Here is a 12255-nt window from a genome sequence, read left to right as displayed (position 1 = left end):
AGGGGATAAGATGATTCACTGGATAAAGGGACTTGTCACCAAGCCTGACTACCTGAGCTGGATACTCAGAGCCCACGTGGTAAAAGTAGAAAGCACAACTACCAAAGCTGCCCTCTGACCTCTACTCACACCATGTGCATTGGCAGGCACACACCAAGACACACCCACACACAGAGTAATAAAATATGAATGTGTTCTGATGTGCTTGTTTGTATATTTAATATGTTAGAAATACACTAACTGTAGTATGCAAGCTGTCCTGAGTACTTTCGGGAACATGATGATATTGTTTAAGGACAGTGAATTTACATGTTTTACATAACAAAATTTAACTTTTACAGTATTTGTGTGTTCACTGCTAAAGACAGGGTGGATGCTGGGCTTGGAGTGGCTGCTTTCTCTAGCTTTTTTTAACTGTATTTTTTTTTTTTAATTTTCGGTAAACTACAGTTTTCCCAATGGTTCTTCCCTCCCCTCCTTTCCCTCTCCTCTCCTCGCTTCTCCTCTGCCATTTAAACTCATTTTTAATTCTTTAATGGAGGGATTTTTAAAATATCTTAAGGTCAAACATATCAGAGCTTAGTATCTTCCCTAATTTCATATTGAGAAACACAGACATGATAAGTATCTTTCCCAAGGTCACACAGCTTTTCAATGAAAGAATCTGGGCTTCTTGAATATGCTTACTGATGTATTCAAATGATACACATTCATCCATCTTATCCTGGCCTCTGCAGGAAGAAGACAGGGAAGAGAGGAAGGCTCGCAGTGCACAGAGCAAACTCACCTTAGTGGTGCGCGTCTATGGTCCACCTACTGGCAAGCCCAAGGCGAGAGGATGGGAAGTTCCAGGTCAGCTGATGATGCAAGGTGAGATCCTGCTATAAAGTATAAAGTACAAAGAGGGATGAGGCTATCGCTCAGTCATGGAGTACTTGTCTAACCCTAAATTCAATTCCCAATAACACACACAAATACACACACTCACAAACAGTCTCTCTCACAAGCACAGTCACAGAGAGGCACACTCACAAACACACTCACACAAGCATACTTACACACAGCATACTCACACACAAACCCATACACACACACACACACACACACACACACACACACACACGAGACATGCATGCATACATGCACAGGTGGAACATTGTCCTGTGGCTAATGAGATCAACTCTTGTGAGTTAACGATTCTTAATTGATTGAAAACTGAGGGCCATAGACCATTGCGTACAATCTCCAGTTGCGTCAACAAGACCCTCCAGAAGAAACACTGTAAAAGAAAAGCCCTCCTGTCTGGCTCCCCTTGTTTACCACATCCACCCAATCTGCTACTACACCCACTGTAACAAACCCCAAGGCAACCCTGTTGGGGAAATATTTACTTAAATAAGGCCGAGAAGGAAAATGCTGATGAATTTAGGACTTGGGATGACATGGGGAGAGCCTGGGACATTAGTTTCTCTTCAGACTCGCTCACTGCCACACACTGAAGAGCAGGACTGATTCTTGGTAGAATGAACTGAGCCTGAATTTATTACCCAAAACCAAGGCCCTGTCAGTATGGAGACAGAGAGCAAAACAGCCATGCATGGACAGGACACGTGACATGGCGAGGGGTGGCTTCCCCGCTCACTTGCTACCTGCCTCTAACCTTGCCAAAGTATATTAGGAGAAGAGTGTCTTAAAATGCTTCTACTTGCCTTATTTTCCAGATTTATCTATCTGTCTGTCTGTCTGTCTGTCTACCTATCTATCATCTACATATTTACCTACTTGTGTATGCATGTATGTATGTAGCCCAGACTGACCCAGACTGACCTTGAATTTGCCAGCCCCTACCTTAGATTCAGGCATAGGCCATGAAGATATTTTGTTTTCAGTTATTCTTTTTGTAATATCTCTTATGTATACAGGTGGTTTTTGCCTGTGTGTCTGTCTGCCCACACTGTATAGCAGATGCCCATGGAGGCCAGATGAAGAAGACATTGGATCTCCCTGGAACTGGAGTTGCAGATGGCTGTGAGCCACTGTGTGTGTGTTAGGAATCAAACCCATGTCTCCCTGGAGAGCATTCAGTGCCTTTAAACACCGAGCCATCTCTCTACCAACCCCTACTCCAATTTAAATTAAACAGGAGGAATTATTTATGAAATGGGAAGCAATTTAAAGTTATATGTTAGGAATAACAGCAATGATTAGATTTATGAGGAATTCAGTTAGTAAAGAGCTTAGAGTGAGCCAACTAACCAGCATCTCCCATGGTTCTCTGGTTGTAGGTAATGCTGTGTGGGACAGCAAGGTATCCTGTCTTTAGATTCCTACCTTGAGTGTCTGCCCTGACTCCCTCGGTGACAGACATGACCTAGAAGTAACCTCCTGTCTCCACACCCTAAGTGCCAGAATTGCCGGTGTATGCCACCATGCCCGGCTTATGCAAACCTTGAATCATAAGCCCTTTAGAAACTTCCAGTTTTTCTTGAGGCAGCACTATCAGAGGAAGCAAGAAATGCATTGGGGATAAGGAATGTCACACCTAAAACAAATGTGTAAAGAGCTCCAGGGGCTGGAGAAATGGCTGGGCACCTCACAGCTACTCAGAACCATATGCAACTCTAGTTCCAAGGGATCTGATGCCTCTTCTGACCTCCACAGGCCCGAGGAATGCTTGTGGTGCACATGCATACATGCAGGCAAAACCCTTACACACATGAAATGTAATAAACATGCTTTTAAAATAGAAGTTAGCGCTCTTCAGAGCACAGTACTACATCTAAGGACTCTCCATTGACAGTTAATATTGCTGTGTGGAAAAATAATTTTATATGCCTGGGCTGTACTTTAAAACAGTCTCATCCAAAGGCTTTCTCAGCCTTCCTAACACTGCAACCCTTTAATATGATTTCTCATGTTGTAGTACCCCAACCATAAAATTATTTTCATTGCTACTGTCATTTTGCCATTGTTATGAATCATGATGTAGATATCTGATATGTGACCCCCACAGGTTGAGAATCACTGCTTTAAGGCATACTATTAACTCTAAACCAAGGGAAGTAATGGGATGCTTTCAGAGGCCTTTCTCCAAACATTGTTTCAGTGTGTCACCAATTGCTGTCCCCTGGATTCTCCCACCGCTCATCTTCCTGGTGACTTGGTGTGGCCAGACCCGCCTTGCATGCTCTGTGAGCTCTGGTTGGTCTAAGCTGATCATGGTTTTCCTGGGTGCTGATCAGTTCAGTAACCAAGTCTGAGCCGATCACGTGTGCGTGGTCCAGAAGGTAGTGCAGGAGGCAATCCAAACCGTGCCGAGCTTAGGCCATTCATTCTGCCCTCAGCACAAAAGAGAAAGTGTGCGTGGGTTGGGGATATGGGGGGGGGGGATGTCAGGGTGAATTTTTTTGACAGAAAGCATCTATCTTGAGACTGTGAGAAAGCTGGCTTGAGGTTGAAACCAAAACAGAGAGAAGCTGAGCCTCCAGAAATGCAGAGACAGAAGATGAGCCCTGACCCATCTCCTAGACTTTTCTTCCACTGTATGAGCAATAAATCCCATGTTGTTCCGATGGTCGGTAGGCTAATCTTGTCTTATTTTTCAAAGACATATTGGAGTATCCACACCTCCTCCTCCTTTACCCTGGTTTCTGAAATTCCTACTCTACATTCCAGATTTTGTGTCGGACCTCACATAACAACCAAGTTTTAGGCAGAAGTAACAGACTGAAGATCACCAAATTATAGACAGAAGCAACAGATTTAAGGCTGGATGGTTTACCCAGTGAATGCTTCCCTAAGAGAGCACTGGGGAAACTGGGAAGTACAGCCAAACTCATCTTATTCCGTAACTATTCCTTTTCTGCCCTTGTGATTGTTCCTTGCTTCTGTTACACATCTTCCATAGCTGCCTATTCAAATCCCACCCAGTTAGAATCACTTATACACAAGAGCTTGCTTCCTCTAACGGCTTCCCTGATACCCTCAACTGGAAGAAAACTAGTTCCCTTCCAGAGGATGGACTGCTCTCCCACACACGACTAGACTGAGAACTCTTTACCTACAGAGTATCTGGTTGGACTATCTTCTTTGAATTATTTTAAGCTCTAACACAATATGTCCATAACCTTAGCAAATCTGAGAAAGTAAATCCAATGACTGAAAACTATGTGCCAAAAAAAAAAAGGTTTGTCTTTTGAAATTGCAAGCCAAAGAGTTGCTTCTATTGAGGTGGTTTCTGCATCACAACAATCAGCATCACCTGAGAATATGGACAACACAAGAATCTGTGGGACCTTCAGAACCAGAGGTTCTTCAGTGAACTCTAACAGCAGGTATTTAACATATTATCTGGATTCTAGTGTGCTTGGAATTGGAAGAACAACTAGACCCACGAACGCTTTAAGCTATGGGTTGAGGAGTAGATGACCCTGATCATCTAGGAGCAGGTTGAAGATCAAGTGAAGATCAAGGAGAGCTCTGTGCCCTGTGATGAAACCATAGCAACCATGGAGGGTCTGGCTCTGGGGTAGTAAATGCATGGTTCCCAGACTGAGCTATCCAGAGCTGAGGGTCCTGTTAGTTTGGCATCCAGGTTTTGACGCAAAGCCCAGGACATCCTGATTAGGTATGCATCTAAAGAAACTCCAATAAGGGTTCTAGACTCTGTGTGTGTATGCATGTGTGTGTGTATGTGTGTTATGCATGTGTGTGTACATGTGAGCTGGTGTACTTGTGCATATACACATGAGAATATGTGTGCAGGTCTTAAGACAACAGTAGTCGTTCCCCACATGTCATCCACCTTGGCTTTGATTTCTTGTCGGCGCTATGTTTTTACTTTTACATATTTGTGTGCGGGTGGTGGTGGGCATGTGTGTGCTATGAGATGGATGTGGACGTCAACCGACCGCTCACGGTAATCAGTTCTCGCATTCTACGATGTGGGTCCCAGGGTCTGAACTCGGGTTGCCTACCTGGTACCTCTACCCACTGAACCTTCTTAGTGACCCTAGCTTTTGTTTGGTTTTTTGTTTGTTTTTTGTTTTATTTTGTTTTCGAGACACTAACTTTCATCAGCCTATAGCTCACCTAGCAGGCTAGGCTGGCTGCTGAACCCCAGGATCTGTCTGTCTCTACCCTTATCAAGATGACATCACTCACCATAATGCCTGTGTTTTTTGTTTGTCTTGGATTTTTTTTTTAATTGTAAATTCTGAGAATTAGGCTCATTTCCTTATGCTTGGAAGGCAAGCACCTTACCGACTCTTACTGACTAAACTATTTCCCCAACCCTAACCATTCTTTAGTGTTCTTTTCTTTCTTTATTGCCAGTCACAGACGGCACAATTGCTCCCGCCCACGTTTCTTATATAATTGTACATTTCTAGTTTTCTTTTTGGGCAGATTTAAGCTGAGAATCACAGGACTGTTTGTGACCTTCCAGTGACTCAGGCAAAGAATTCATCAAGATATTCTTATCTGTCTGGGGAAAAACCCTTCCTTCAAAAAAGGAAGGGACAATTCAGATGTCCCACGAGCCCTGGGCAAGATTCTTGTCTCTCTACTCCCGCGCCTCATTAGCTCCTACCGAGTTTATAGCGCTGGTCTACGGTGAGCCTCCATAGACCAGAAACCACCCTGCTTCCATGATGGCCTCTTCAGGTGTGGGGTCTGTCCTACTCCACCAACTACATGTCTCCTTAGAGAATTCCTATCTCTCCTTCCATGCTCAACGTGGCCTGTTTAATCAATGGGAAGACAAACTATAATTTTTGAGGAAAGCTAGGCTCCTGCCTGGCTTTACGTAGTTTCCACAATAACCACAGGTATTGGCTTGTACATGTAGATTTACCCCACCTTCTATTCCTGTGGTTATCCTAACACTTGGACATGGTACTAATAGATATTGTTTAAAAATATTCTGAAATGATGTTGATAAATCTTTACTTATCCTGTAAGATAGTAGACATATCATCTGACAACTTATGCTGGATGGGTTGTGGGGTAAAGGGAACACTCCTGCATTGCTGGTGGGAGTGCAAGCTGGTACAGCCCCTTTGGATGTCAGTATGGCTATTACTCAGAAAATTAGCAAACAAAATTCCTCAAGACCCAGAAATAACTCTTCTGGATATATACCCAAAAGGATGTTCAATCGTACCACAAGGGTATGTGCTCAACTATGTTCATAGCAGCTTTGTTTGTCATAGCCAGAACCTGGAAACAACCTGAATGCCCCTCAATCAAAGAATGGATAAGGAAAATGTGGTACATTTACACAATGGAGTACTACACAGCAGAAAAGAATAATGACATCTTGAAATTTGCAGGCAAATGGATGAATCTAGAAAACATCATATTGAGTGAGGTAAACCAGACCCAGAAAGACAAATATCAAATGTACTCACTCAAAAGTGATTTTTTTAGACATAAAGAAAAAAAAATAGCCTATAGTTTACAATCCCAGAGAACCTAGATAACAATGAGGACCCTAAGAGAGACATACATGGATCTAATCTACATGGGAATTAGAAAAAGACAAGATCTCCTGAGTAAACTGGGAGCATGGGAACCTTGGGAGAGGACTGAAGGGGAAGGGAGAGGAAGGGAGGGGAGCAGAGAAAAATATATAGCTCAATAAAATCAATCTAAAAAATCTCTCAAAAAAGGCATATGATCTTCAGTTAAAAAATCATATTTTCTCTTATTAATCATCAAAATATTCTAAGGTAGAATCCTTTTTAAAAGTTGTTGTTTTGACATATTGTTTTCAAGTACAGAGTTTTTCTTGAAGTATCTAATTTTTTTCATTGTGCCACTATCAATAAGAAGTATTTTTCCTATTACTTGTATAGTTCCTGTGATCATATCCTGAAGTACTGCGGGAGAGACTTTTTAACGGCAAAAAAAAAACTACTTTTTAATAAAGACAGCCTACTTTTGTTGAGAAACTATGGTGCCATGGATACTGCAGGTGTTTGATTCAACCCATCCTCTATCAATCCTGTTAAAATGGATGCTATCTTCATTTTACAGGTGAGAAAACTGGGCAGGAGTTAGAGGCAGATCCCAAATTGAGCTTTGGATCCCGTCCTTTCTTCTTGAAGACTTCCTCGGCGCCGTACAGATCAGGAAACTCTCAGGCACATTCTCCCTGCGTATGCTAATATCTATGCATAAGTGTGCACAGGGCTGTTCAAAACCTGTTATGAATACTAACTCCACTCTACTAAAAATGCCCCCAAATTCTGATCCCGTGTTTGATAAACACTTGAAAAGGACAGTATTACTTTGAGACTTAAAATGTATTTAAATCCTGACTTCCAGTATCTGCAGCTGCTTATTGGCCATCAGCAGGTTTTAATATAAGATGTATTGAATGGCTGCTACAGAAGGTTGCTCAGATTCTTGGTTAAGTGCAGAACCCTAGAGCACATAACTCTCGCTCGTTCCCCTTACCTGGCCTGCTGGTCTAATCAGACTACATGCCTTTAGAGCACTGTTCCGGCTTGACTGAAAGAAGGCTACCTTTGCACGAGGAGGAAGTTGTGGAAAGGGGATAATCTGAGCAGAAGCAGGTGAAACGCTGGGCTTGCTTGGATCTATTTTTAAATGGCTGTCAGACGCCTGTAACTGACACCCTTAATTGGAAGTTCTGAAGTTTAAATGTATTTATTAAACTTTACTAAAATGTAACATGATGACGAATCCTTTTTTTTTTTAATTGATTTCCCTTTTGGGCTGACTTTTTAATCTCGAGATTTTTTTTTTAAACTGTTTTAGTGACAGTGAATGTCTATATAGGTCATTTTTAAATACCCACTGATTTTCCAGCAACTTGAGCTATTATTGCACAAGAAAGCTGCCCACCTAGAAAGCTAACATTTTCTAATCATTCAGAAAATCCCAAGCAAAAAGAATAATATTTGAACAAAATATCCAAATGCCCGGGGCTAGTATCAAGTAAATATTTGCCTTGATTCCTCAAGTTTTCAGTGGACATGATCTTCATTTACAAGTCGGTCCTTTGGGTCTTTTTTTATGTTTGTTGTTCTAACTGTTAAGACAGGGGTGGTGTGAAAGGAATGATTTTAATCACTGGCAAGCCAAAATAAACAAACATTTTAAAATGTTCCCAAGTTTCATAGAGGTCAGAGGCGACTTGACACAAGACCTTGAACATTTGGCCACATTAAAGCCTGATACACCGCAATATCCCCTCCAGCCTCGGTCTGTCTCAGAAGGAGACAGCCTGCCTTTGTTCTCTGTTATAGAAAATGTCAACGGTGATATTTAAAGGACAGCCAATCCTTGTTAAAAACTGAAAGTCTCCATACTTACTTTTCAATTCTGTTTATCCAAGAGATGTTATTGGAGGGCTGGCTTGCTGTCGGGGTCCCCTGGCTGTATGTGAAGCATTGATTGGACGTCTTTATGTCCTTGTCCCCTGACAGGGACTCAGATTCAGGGTCTCATCCACAAACAAATCAAAGCGCAGTTGGGTCTGTTTCAGAAAAACTCATGTCTTCCTAGGAGGGAAAAGTCCGCATCCAAGCAAGTTCTGGAAGGAGAGAATGTTTTGCCTGCCCTTGAATGAACTAGGTCACGGCTGAAGCTGGAGAATATTTTTTTTTCATCACTGTGATGAAACTTGAGGGCCGTTTTCTGCAGTAGGTGCGACACTTGTTGACACTGCTTGCCTGAGAGGCCCTGGCAAAGGGACTTGATGAAACACAGCCCTAGGGAGTTGAGATCCAGATGAGCCTTCGCTGACTGCTGCTGGAGGACAGCTCTCAGCACAGTCTGTGCAGGACCTTGATTTAATTGCTCTCCTCTGAGGACAGCAATCATATCGAAGGAATTAGGCATTTGGAAGTCATGATAAGGAAACCCCCAGGGAGGGAGATGAAAATAAGATTTCACGTGTTGTTCCTTTAGAAATGACACTGAGTCTCGCTCTGAAATTCTCTGAGCAGAAGACACAAAAGACAGGAGTTCCCCCTCCCCTGAGGAATTTGAGGCCATTCTCAGCAATACAATGCGTTTAATGCCAGCCTAGGCTATATGAGACCTTGTCTGAAAAACAGTCAGGCATGGTAGCAACATACCTTTAATCCCAGCAGTTAGGAGGTAGAGATTAGCAGATAGATTAGCAGATCTCTGTGAGTTTGGGGCCAGCATGATCTATATAATGAGTTTTGGGCCAGTCAGGGCTACATAGAAACACACGATCTCTAAATTAATTAATTAATTAATGAACAAACAAATGAACGAAAATGATCATGAGAAACCATAGAAAGTGCTCCCAGGTCCTAGTCCTGCAGTTTGTCAGTAATTATTCCTGTTTCAAAGAAGTTTTGATATGAGCGTTTCTTTGAATTTTGTTTAGACCCAAGAAAGGACATGGAAAATCCAGAGACATCCTTTTTTAAGTCTTCTTGCCTCACTACAAAAATATTTTAATGCTTGATACCTGGAAACTGACTAGTTAGAAGGAAACCTCTTGTGAGACAGACGTGGCTAAAATTAGCACCTCTAAGTGGGTGACTTTGAAAGGGACACGACCGAAACCTCCCTCTGTGGTGAGCACTGTGCTCCTCAAAAGCAACGCGACGGTGCAAGTTACAGTGTGTGCCTCCCTGTTATTGACAGAAGAGGTTCACAAGACAAAAAGCCACAATCTGAAGCTATTAAATGTCAGGCTTGCACAGCTGGAGGGTTCAGTTCTTCAGTTTTATCTACACAGGAGAAGAAAAATATTGAAAGTCGAAAGGCCCTGAAGTAACACCGCTCTTTTGCAAACACACCCGTGGCATGGGACAGGACAGAGAAAACCAAATCCCTGGGTCTTCTCAGTCTAAGGTCTGTTCCAGAGAAAGAGAAAGAACTTAATAATAGGGACAAATAAACAAATCGGGCCATTGAGATGGCTCAGTGGGTAAAGGCACTTATCACCAAGCTTGACAACCTCAGTCCCATGCCGGGACTCACTTGCTAGAAAGGAAGGACCAATTCCCACAGGTTGTCCTCCACCGCTATGTGTGCTGAGGCACATGCACATATACACAGTAAATACATAAACAAACAGATGTACTAAAAACAATAACAGTAAAGGAATGTCACACACACAAAACAGGAGAGGATAAAGTCAAAAATGAACAAATGGCCCAACACAATAGAGCAATATGAAGTGGTTAGGAAAGAGAGTTCTTATGTGAGACAGTTGAAACTCACTCTGAGGCTTACTTTTATTTCAAGACCAATTCCTTGAACTCCTAGTATTTATCTCCTAAAAAAAAAAATGTAATACTATAGATATCTGCAAACCCATGTTTGCTGCAGTAGAATTCACAATGAGCTAATTAGGAATCAGCCTACATGCTCCTCAACAGATGAGTGGATAAAGAAAACGTGGCATGTTTGCACAATGGACTATTCTGCAGCGGTCGGATCAATAAATCACCAGTAATTGATATTTAAACAAATTTAATAACAAAACCAGACTCACAAAACCAAGGTTCCAGCGGGGTAGCCAGCGGAAACAGGAGAGCAAGCGGAAGGGCCCGCGCAGCCTCTGCCCGCGCACTATATCAGTAAACATACGCCTGAGGGCAGCCCGCCCCCAAGGGGAGGGCTTATCCCTACACTATTCAATCACCCATTCAAGAAATTAAAATTATGTTGCTTACAGGAAAATGGATGGAACTGGAGATCGTTGTGCAAGATAAGCCAGTCTCAGAAAGTCAAGTGTGATGATCGTTAATCACTGTCAGCTTGAACGGACTGAGAACTCACTGCAGAAAAACACCTCTGGCTGTGGGCGAGGGTATTTCCAGAAGGTTTGACTGAGGCTGGAAAACGAACCTGAATGTGGGCAGCGTCATTCTGGGAACCAGGGTCCTGGGATGAATGAACAGGAGAAGGCTAGCTAAGCAGCACATTCATTATCATCCTCCCTGCTGCTTCCCTGCTGCTCCCCCCCCTCACCATCCCCTCACCCCCCACCCCCACTGCAGATGTCACGTGACCAGCTGCCTCACCTACAGATGCCATGCCTTTCCTCACTGTGATGGGCTGTGTCCTCTCACACTGTAATCCCTCAGTCAGGTTGCTTCTCGCCTGCTCTTTGATCACAGCGACTAGAAAAGAAGCAATGCAACAAGCATCATGTATTTTCTATCACATGTAGAATTGGGGATAGTGGATTTTTTGTCAACTTGGTACCAGCTAGGGTCATCTGGGATAAAAGGACCCTCAATTGAGGAAGTGCCTCCATGCGACTGGCCTGTAAGTACGTTCTTCATTAATGGTCAATGAAGGAGCAGCAGCCCACTCCGGGCGGCGTCCCCTCCAGAGAAGGTGGTCCTATGCCCTATACAAAAGCAGGCTAGTCCAGCATTGGAAGCAAACTGGTAAGCAGCATTCTTCATGGCCTCTGCTCCAGTTCTTGCCTCCAGGTTCCTACTTCAAGTTCCTACCCCGACTTCCCTCAGTGATAGACTGTAAACTATAAGACAAAACAAACCCTTTCCTCCCCAGATTGTTTTGATCATGGTGTTTATCACCATAAGCTAGAACAGGTGGGCAGGGAAGTAGGACAGGATATGAGAGGTGAAGGAATAAGAATACAAAATAGAACAGGTGAGCAGGGCAGCATACATGTAAGCATTATGGAAATGTTATAATGAAACCCATCACTTTGTGCAATTTATATTCTGATGAAAGTAAAATGAATGTATGAAGCTGAAAGATATATATATTAATATGTATATATTAGGTCTGACCACATTTGCTTTGTCAATCATCTCATCAGCCTACAGATACTAGAATTTTTGTTTTAATAACAGATTTTGAAGGGCATGGATTCACAAAAATCAGTAAAACAAACAAAGAAAACATGGAATTAAGTCCGATTTAGCCAGGATATTTGCTCTGAATTTTCCTGTTTACTTAGAGTAAAGATAGAAGTAAGATTTTGAAGAGGAAATGTAAGGTCTATACATTTTTATTACATTAAAAACTGTAAGTTTGTAAAAAAATAAAATAAAAAGGTAAAACATTTAGCACCATCCCAAGTAAAGCAATATAGAATATAAGAAAAGAGGTTTCAGTGATCTCTTTTTCTGATGCTATAAATCAGCAGTGCCCAACCTGTGGATCGTGACCCTTTCGGGGTTCACATCAAATATCCTGCGTATCAGGTACATTATGATTCATAACAGTAGCAAAATTACAGTTATGAAATAGCAGCAA

General features: G+C 42.4%; 1 protein-coding gene and 1 long non-coding RNA gene across 2 annotated transcripts in view; one reads left to right on the top strand and one right to left on the bottom strand.

Moving 5' to 3' along the window:
* Positions 1-7585, top strand: part of LOC126511103 (uncharacterized) — a 31657-nt gene extending 24072 nt beyond the window's left edge. The window contains exons 2-3 of the long non-coding RNA XR_007594606.1: positions 738-870; positions 7039-7585. This is a non-coding gene — a long non-coding RNA (uncharacterized lncRNA). The remainder of the gene's footprint in view (positions 1-737; positions 871-7038) is intronic.
* Alpk2 (alpha kinase 2) overlaps positions 1-12255 on the bottom strand; it is a 112873-nt gene extending 100618 nt beyond the window's left edge. The window contains exons 1-3 of the mRNA XM_050157996.1: positions 11043-12255; positions 10692-10902; positions 788-881 (exon numbers count right to left, since the gene is read on the bottom strand). The gene's annotated coding sequence lies outside the window, so the exon portion shown is untranslated. The remainder of the gene's footprint in view (positions 1-787; positions 882-10691; positions 10903-11042) is intronic.

Source organism: Alexandromys fortis, unplaced genomic scaffold, assembly GCF_014885135.2.
Source record: "Alexandromys fortis isolate MF-2015 unplaced genomic scaffold, M_Fortis_MF-2015_v1.1 scaffold_94, whole genome shotgun sequence".
Lineage (NCBI taxonomy): Eukaryota > Metazoa > Chordata > Mammalia > Rodentia > Cricetidae > Alexandromys > Alexandromys fortis.
Note: the sequence above shows the minus strand (reverse complement) of the source record. Positions and strands in the feature narration are given on the sequence as shown.